At 38.1% G+C, this 9,520-nt stretch overlaps 1 long non-coding RNA gene across 1 annotated transcript; it reads right to left on the bottom strand.

Annotated features, from left to right (window-relative positions):
• Window positions 1-8,770: 8,770 nt before the first annotated feature.
• On the bottom strand, window positions 8,771-9,520 carry LOC307143392. The gene is made up of 4 exons (XR_013818600.1): window positions 9,450-9,520; window positions 9,219-9,313; window positions 9,080-9,130; window positions 8,771-8,860 (listed from the first exon to the last, which is right to left on the bottom strand). It is a non-coding gene; the product is annotated as an uncharacterized lncRNA (long non-coding RNA).

Raw genomic sequence — 9,520 nt, 5'->3', positions numbered from 1 at the left:
CCGTTTTACAGCTCGTTCAAAACAGCCCGCATATGGCATATACATTGCAAAAAAGCCCAACATACAGCAGCTGCTGGAGCAATCGTGTAGTGATTATTTCTCCAGCAGATGGCGCTGTGAGCTACGCTGACTCTACTTGGTCGCGCGCGCCGCTTCATGATGAACGTAACCGAGAGCAGAGCGCCATTATCGTCAAATATCACAAGAAACATCGTTATCACTTTCATGGTAGTAACACACTAACCATTCATGTTAAATTACTGTTTGCATGTGCTTTATAACAGATCCTCAACGGGGTGCGGGATTGTTTTGTCCCCAAAAGTTCCACAGTCACAAAGCAGCTCACAACAAATACATAAATGCAGAATACACATACTTAAACACATGCTTAAAATAAGCCTAAAATGCAAAATAACAAGACCAATTAAAGATAGAGTTATTTTCAAGCACAAACGTAACAAAACATTTAAAGTAAAAAAAGAAGTAATTTATACAGTATAAACTTGTGAAAATGAAAGTATTAAATACAATTACATTTGTTAAATAGTTTATTTGTATAATGTGTTTTTGTTAAGTCATGTTCTAATATTGTTTTGAACGGCTTGTGATTTACAGTGGTGGTTTTACTATTAACTGTTTTCATTGTTTGATTGTTTTTTTGTTTTGTTTTTGCGGGTGCGGTGAATTGTATTAAAACCAGACCAACTAAATCATAATAATTATTCATGTTAATAATAATATAGGGAGCCCACAACGACAACAAAAAACATTCAAAAATATATTGTCCCCGTTTTTAATTAATCGACAGGCCCAATAACAAATGAGATTTCTTAGTGATATTTTGACCACTCAAATAGGAAATGTCCCCGGTTTCCATTTCAGAAATCTGGTCACCTTACTCTGCATGCATCAAAATGGGTTGGTAAATACTTTTATTTATTTTTTACTATATTTTGCTATATTATTGCATATGAATCAAATAATGTTTCCTTGTATTAGTTTAATGGTGAATTTTTGTAGTTCTTATATTTTAACTTGTTTCAGGGTATTAAAATGTAAGGTTATATATGTGTGTGTTTAAAATCAACACAAATTCAACAACATTTTTTTTTAACACAAATTAAAGAAAATTAGATTTTTTTTGCAGTGTGACTAACACTTATTTCTATCCAGCGATTCATGGCATTCATGTCAATAATGTCAACAACAAAAAACATTATTGAGTCATGTACACTAGTATACAATGCCTGTGTACCCTCTATAAGAAAATCTATTTATGCTGTTTTATTTGTTCTCTTTCTCATTGTTCCTAAAAATATAACAAATAATATAGGCCTATATAAAAATGTAGTAGGCCAATGCATCCCTAACCAGTCTTAAGGGAAAGTTCACCCAAAAAATAAAATTCTGTCACCACAAAGATATTTAGAATGTTTGTAACCAAGCAGATCTCGCCCCCCATTTGACTACCATAGTATTTTTTATCCCTTTAAAAAGCCCAATTATTCCTTAGAATAGCAGTGATTTGGAAAATGCTGTTGTTATGGTCTGAAGTGTTAAAATGGTCAACTGAGACCTTGTTTGTAACCTCTAAAATAGGCCTACAGTTTTGATTTAGATTTTTTGAATTTTATTAGGTTTGATTCAAATGGTAAATACAGACATTTGTGATCTTTGTAAATATCCAGTGCAGTTTTAGTCTCATGAAATTACAAACATTAGTCTTGCTTCATGTCAGAGAAGCTGATTTAAGGGCACAACACAGATGACCTCAGTGTATGTTGTCTTCCAGTGTACACCACTAAGCTGCTGATTAAAACCCCAAACTGTTGCTTTAGACATAAATGAAGATGCAAAGGCCATAAAAGGATGACATTTCTCTTAACATGCCATTTGAAACCTTTAAAATACAACATGTATGGCAAAAGGTACAAAACATTTAAAATTAACATGATTACATAATGAAGAGTTAGACGTACATTTATTTTAAACAACTAAAGTCAGAAAAAGTGACCTTTAAGTTAAAACATACAGTATGCTTTTATATTTGCATTACCACCTATCTTAAGTGTGAGCATTTGACAGAGGTTTTGTTTTTGTTGACAGACAGACAGACAGACAGACAGACAGACAGACAGATAGACAGACAGACAGACAGACAGACAGACAGACAGACAGACAGATAGACAGATAGATAGATAGATAGATAGATAGACAGATAGATAGATAGATAGATAGATAGATAGATAGATAGATAGACAGATAGACAGATAGATAGATAGATAGATAGATAGATAGATAGATAGATAGATAGATAGATAGATAGATAGATAGATAGATAGATAGATAGATAGATAGATAGATAGATAGATAGATAGATAGAACACTTTTACTTCAAAGTCATGGTTCAGCGAGTTAAATATTGTGGCAGTAGCGACATCTGCTGGTTGAGAGGTACGTAGCATAGGCCTATGCACATTTCAGTGAAATTTTTAGCTTGAGCTATCTTTCTTTAAAATAAAAGCTTCTTGGTTTGATATTTTGTGATATATATAGTTATTCTGAATATTGTGTCCAAATACTTCTATATTATTTACCATTATTGCAGCAAATACGTTACCGTTTTTCTCAATCGCTTTGGCTCAATTCTCGAATTTCTTATTGATTTAAGCAAATTGCAAATGTTTTGGCACGTGCGCAAAAGAGTTAAGTACAATTGTCTACAATTTGCACAATGACTAAATGCACATGGCTTGATCATCAAAACTGATGGGTTTGATTCTCAGTGAAACTGTCAAACACTTCACAATTTATAATCTTTCATCGTGTGAGCCATCACATGCAAAATTATCCATTCAGTGATTAATCTGTCAGACATGTTATATTCACTGGTGTAGTGCAGGCTATACGGCGTATACCCACTTCTTTATCAGTCGGCATTGAGTATACACACTTTTAAATCCCCTCTGATGCGCATCATTCAGCAAGTTCTGCATTAGCCATGACAGTCCAGCACATCATTTATAATTATATGTATATAACATCGTATCACAAAATTACAATTCAATTACTATTCTTTATCGATTAACTTGCAGTTAGTGAAGGCAGGATAGGCGGAATCAGTTCTCCTTGCCCCTTAATATTCAACACGCACACACAGATGTCCAAATATCCATCGTGTGGAGTATCTCACAAGAACACAGTCGGTTATGGCTTAACGAAAACAGGTGGGTAATAACTGGATATGTGTCAGAATATTACGTCGATTTATTCAGCAGCCCAATTCCTGTCTGTCATTCATGTTAATCAAACAACTACAGGTGTTAAATAAATGTATACATATTAAATAAACCTACTCTATCTGATTTTTTTTTTTTTAATTTAGGCTATTGTTTTTGTAATTTGCTTATTTGTTCTTTTATATAGCCTAAAAAATAACTCATATCATATTAAATTTCTCATATTAGCCTGATGCCCATATTGCCCACCCCTTGCCCACCTGCACATACCAGCTGATATGCAATGTAGTCTTGTAAAAAAATGTTTTACAGTGTAGTTATAGTAATTAGCTATTGAAAACAGATACATTTTTCAATAGATAGCTTCAATAGCCTTTTTCAAGATGATATTTTTAAAAATGTTGGTAATCAGACAGTTGGCAGCACCCATTGACTTTCATAGTGTATATTTTTTCCTACTGTGGAAGTCAACTGTCTGATTACCAACATTTTTAAAAATGTCATCTTTTGTGTTAAACAGAAGAAAGAAACTCAGTTTTGGAACAACTTGAGGGTGAGGAGATTACAATACAATTTTAATTTTTGGGTGAACTATACCTTTAAGAATGATTATACTACATGAATATGGTACCTGGAGCACAGGTTTTATCGGCTGACTGTCTTTTGTCGCTTATAATAAATTGGAATTTTGGATGGGTGCGTATGAGGCTGGGAGGGGGGGGGGGGGATCACAGTATACTCACTACAAAAAACTAGACTACACCACTGGGACACGCCCCTCACTGCTGATTGGCTACACGTGTGTTTTAGTGCTCGGTCTGATCCACTTTCAACAGCGTTTCTCAGAATATACGCACTGCACCTTTAAGGACCTGTCAGCCTGCGCCATCTAGAGTTTCAGGACAGAACTTTTAATTTGTTTTTGGGAAACTGTTCCTGTAAGCTTCAAGATTGACCGAAATCATTCTAAAGGCCAAAGTATGCAGGAGGGTCAGCGTACAGAGCGCATGACGCAAATTTGATTAGTAATTAGTTTATCCACAATGTGGCAACCGTGCCCTTGGTGCGTCGATTCACAAGATAGTTGAAGATTAGAAAGTACCCTCATTTTAACAACGCTAGCATTAAAGAAGAATACAAAGATATTTACATGGGTTGTAACTCGTGGCGAGAGATTGCTCAAAACTGCACGTGTCAAACGCCTGTGTAAGTGTACGAGTCAAAAGAAGTGTACTTTGCAAGGCTGTGCGTTCAACAAACAAATTATACTTTTATTCAAAGGGGTCATCAGGTCATATATAAGACACTATTGTCAGGATGTACCAGCGGACAGAGGTGTAAAATACGTGACAGGGACAAAAATACACAGTCCAGAGTGGTTTTAACTCCCAAGGTGGAAAGAAATAAATATATTTAGTAGCAAAAATAATCAAAATATAATACAGAGGAAAATAAATTTGCAATACACAAATGTAAATTGGCTATGCCGATGTACAGGACCAAAACCCACAAACGAGATTGAATCTCTCCACACTCCCTCCCCTGCCTCTTGGCTGCCTCTTTTATAGGCTTTGGCTCCTCCTATTTTTGGAACATATCATTTTAGGGGAAAACCTATAAGTTATAAACAGGTGACAAGGCATAAACAAACAAACTTTCATGACATTTCAACTCTACAACATTTATTATTTACATCTATTAACATGTACAGAGCTCTAAACAATAAAGACAAAACATACAAGAAAACACTTCCATCCCAGGCTCTCTCCCTCCCCTATGAGGTCAGAACCCGATGGAGTAATCTTTGATGAGCAAACGCTAGTTTAAATATGGCTACTTTCCATGTGTACTGGTGTGGCATGTGAGAGGTGTGATGGAAATATTTTATATAACGGTCTCAGAAATGGTCAAAGAGTTATTTAGCATGACACTACAGAAAAACGCAGACTAAGGATGTTCAGGTCAAAGACCATGTAGACTTAGCCAAAAAGGTGCAGTCATATGATTACCTTAAACCAATCACCACAACCGACCACAGTTAAGAAGGCTTGAGTAACATTGATTTTCAATCAACTGTAAGAAACATAAATGTACATGCATCTTTCTGTTCAGGAGACTCATTTGGTTGTTGTGACCAGTGATCTCCCAGCCGTGAATAAAACTTCATTTCAGCAAAGAGCAACTTGGGAGTGGTGTCAGGTATATATGCTGCGCAGCTGAGGAATAGAAGTACTAAAGATTCTGCGCTCAATAGATCACAGCGGAGACAGTGATAGTGTTGGAAGTAGGGCTGTGCGATATTGAAGAAAAATGCGATATCCTTGTTAAATAATGCGATATTCGATATGCGACACGATATTGTTTTAAGTCTGTAAAATCTTTATTTATTTCCCCAACTGATATCTTTCACTTGAAGCATAACTGACTGTGTTTACATGAATACTCTTCAAGACAGCCATTTTGACACAACTGTGTGTATTTGACAGTTCGAGTGTGTAACAAGACACAAAAAAAAGAGCGGCTTGTGCGCACGTTTCGGTGAGTGTCAGACAGCACGAGACTGCAAGGAGTTGTTTTTCGCAAGTTATTGCGTTTAATAACTCTTTTTAACGTCAAGCAAGTCACATAAGTCGTGTGCTCAGTCTATTCTCTGCTATATGCATCGACATAAAACGTACACTTTTCACAATGTTGAAGTAGACTATTAAAATCATTCAGATATTGCATGCCCTTGCGATATGCATATTGCGATATGTACATTTGTGATATTTTGATATATTGCGCAGCCCTAGTTGGAAGACTATAGAGCCGTTCTCGGGGTGAGGCAGTAATACGTTAGAGTCTGCAGAGACCAGCGTACACCTGAGAAGGATGGTGAGAGTGTATAGATGCTAAAGACCTGTGTGCTCGTGTGTTTGAGTAAACGCTAGTGATAGTAGCTTCACGACGGGACGCCGTCACCTTACTTCGGGAGGGGAATTACCTCGAAGTATTGAAATTGTGTTAGATGTATTCGAGAAGGGAATTACCTCGAGATACTGTAGTTTTATATTAACAGAATTGTCCGTGGTGAAGTCAGATAAACGGATTGAGAATTCCCACGACAGAGGTGAACCAGAAGGGATGTTTAGCTGTTTGAAATGCATTGAAGTTAAACTGATAACTGAATGAAATGAAATAAACTCTTATGGTGTAAAGTATTTTTGGTGTTCTTCTCTGTGTAATGATATTAGAACAGCATGCGTCACTGAACATTTAAACAAATTCCAGCATTAAACAAACAAAACAATGAAACGAACAACTTGGGACGATGAACGGGATGTTACAACACCGACATCAGGGCTGCAAACACACAACTACACCAGGATGGCACATTTTGCCGGCATTTATGCTGCGTTCCAGGCAGGTTTCTGAGCCCGTAAGTTACGACTTCAAACCACGACTCACGACTTTGTAGCGTTCCAGGCAAAGTCACGCCGAACTGCCTGAGCGGTAGCTTGATGTAAACAAAGCGTGGCGGACCGTACGGGGCTTATGCTCATTTACAATCACTTCTATCGCCAAAGGTGCTCACTCCTTGCTTACTTGAGGGAAACGGAGGAGAAAAGCGGCGCATAAGGCAAGAGAAGCTGTTATACCTTTTATTTTATGTTATTTGTATATCTGGAAATGTATTTGGTATTATTTTATTCTTGCACTCAATGGCCTGAAAACGAGCTAAGGCTAGAAAAGCTGCTGATAATGCACAACATTTGCGGATGAATAACGTTAGAGCAATACCTTAATTTTAAAAAACGATTTGGGTTTTAATGTACGACTTTCATAAACACCGCATCCGTAGGGGCTGCCATTGTTGCTTCGCGGGCTAATGTGACGTCAGAGCTCGTAACTGGGAGTACATCGATCTAGTACGAGTTCACGGGTGGGAAGTCACGGGTTTGACTGGTGCACTTTCATGGGAAGAAGGTTGGAAAAACACGGGTCGCCTAGAACTCGGCATTAGTTTGTGTGTATGTGTAATGGTGGAAACAGTTTGTTGTGTGCACATGCCCATGTTCAGTCCCTTCAAAATAAAAGTCCGGGGTCACAGTCAGTCTGTGACAACTATATAAATAAAGATGAGTTGTTCTAACTAAACAAAGCAAATGTGGCTGTGATGACTTGATGACTCTTTCCAGTCTTCGGTCTCTCGTGTTCTCGCTCAGACGTGGGCCGGCTCTGATCTCTGGTGCGGCGGCTTGGGTTCCTGTCAGGTCGGGGTTGGACTTCAGGCTTCGGGTCAAGTCTCGAGCTCAAGCGCTCCACCAAGGACAGCAAGTGTTATTTCCTATCCAATACAAAGATTATATGAACATGTGAACTCATGAATGTTTTTTTAGAGCTGATTTACAACAGAACTGAATTCTTGCAATTGCGTCACTGATTGTGTCATTTTCCTGTTTATTACTGTGAAGCCGCTCTGAAACAATCTGTATTGTATAAAGCGCTGTATAAATGAAGCTGACTTGACTATAACAATGAACACACATTTGAAAACCTCACTACAAATAATCCAGAACTGAAGATAAATGATCATAATCCTACTCTGTCTGTTAGACTTCCTCACACCTGAAATCACTGATCGAGTGAATCTCCTGCACTTCTCCTGAACTTCTCCAGATCATTTCTAATCCACTCATGTTGTAACATCTGCTCTAACGTCGGCCGTTTCGTTGGATCCCGGGCTAGGCACTTGCTAATCAGATCTCTGCATTCTGTACACATTTTATTAAGGAGCGGCTGGTTAGTCATGACCATGTGACACGAACGTTGGCATCTATGAAAACAGCATCTGATGAACAATAAACTGAATGTATTTCAACTTGAAAAATCTTACATACTTCACCTTTACCTGTTTCTAAACAGAGCCTTTGCTTTATGTGTGTGTGTTTATATATGTTATCAATATTTTTCACTCACCTTTGGATACGTTGGAGTTCTGAAATGCAACTTTGGCTTGTGTGATTTCCTTTGTATTGCCAAAGGGAACACAAGCGTTCATCATCTCGTACAACAACACCCCTAGAGCCCAGACATTTGTTGGGATGGCGTGGAATAGAGGTTCAGTGAAGACTTCAGGCGGGGTGTAACTCAGTAATCCTGTAAGCAAGACATTTGCACATTGTTGAGCAATTTCTTCAAAGCATCAAATTATCAGAAAGTCAATACATCCAGGTTTCCACACTCCAAAAATACTCACCACAGTATATGTTGCTCTTGTAGCCATCGTCACTAAGTAGCTGACCGCAGCCGAAGTCTATCAGCTTGAGCTCTAGCGTGTTTGTCTTCACCAGGAAATTCTGTGGATGAACGTCATTATGAAAAACGCCATGCTCGATGCAGTGTTGCACTGCCAGCACAGCCTGTCTCATGATGACCCGAGCTGTGGTTTCATCCAGTGGAGGATCACGAAGGATGAAGTGGAGCAAGTTCTCGCAGGGTTCAGGGAACTCCATTATGAGGTCGAATGTCCGAGGATGTTCAAACCAGTCGTACAGTCGGATGACGTAGGGGCTTGTGGGTTCTTGCCTCATCATGAGCAGCAGCGCCACTTCTGTTACGAGAGGTGTGGGATGCCCGGGCTAGAGAAAAGTAGTAGACAGAAGGTTAGCTGGGTCAAAATCTGAAGAAAACATATCATTTTTAAATGTACTTTTCTTTGATCTTTATAGATACGATCATCAGAGCCTTTCCAGGTTTACTGATCTATTACATTTACACCTAATGCTTCCTCCAGGAGTATTGACTACAGTAATCAGCACTTAAACAACAAATACACATTTAACTTTTGACCAACTTACAATATCAAGATAACGATCGTTGTTGATCTTGCGCATCTGCTTGATGGCAATCTGCAAAAAAACCCACAAAAAAAACAATGTTCAATAACTGTAACAGTGTTCAAACGCCTGTTTGTACAATTCAGCAAAATTGCTTTACCTTTTTGCCATCAAGTTTCCGTGTTCCCTTGAACACTCTTCCGAATCCTCCGGATCCAATCATCTCTCCCACGGTATAGAGAGTCTCAAAGGAGTCTGAAAAACAAAATATGAGAAATATATGAGCTTGCTGGATCCTTTGTTTTATATTAAAAATAACAGTGCAAACAAGACAATAATAATACTGTTTAAAACAATGTTGGAGAAATAATGTCTGTGGACTGACCCTTACTTGGCTTGACGCCGGAGTGATCTGGATCAGGTGATGATGGACCAGGATCGGGTTCTGGCTCCAGATCCGCT

The sequence above is a fragment of the Gobio gobio genome (genome assembly GCF_949357685.1).
Source record: "Gobio gobio genome assembly, chromosome: 19".
NCBI lineage: Eukaryota > Metazoa > Chordata > Actinopteri > Cypriniformes > Gobionidae > Gobio > Gobio gobio.
The sequence above is the reverse complement of the archived record's forward strand: the minus strand, read 5'-3'. Positions and strand labels throughout refer to the sequence as shown.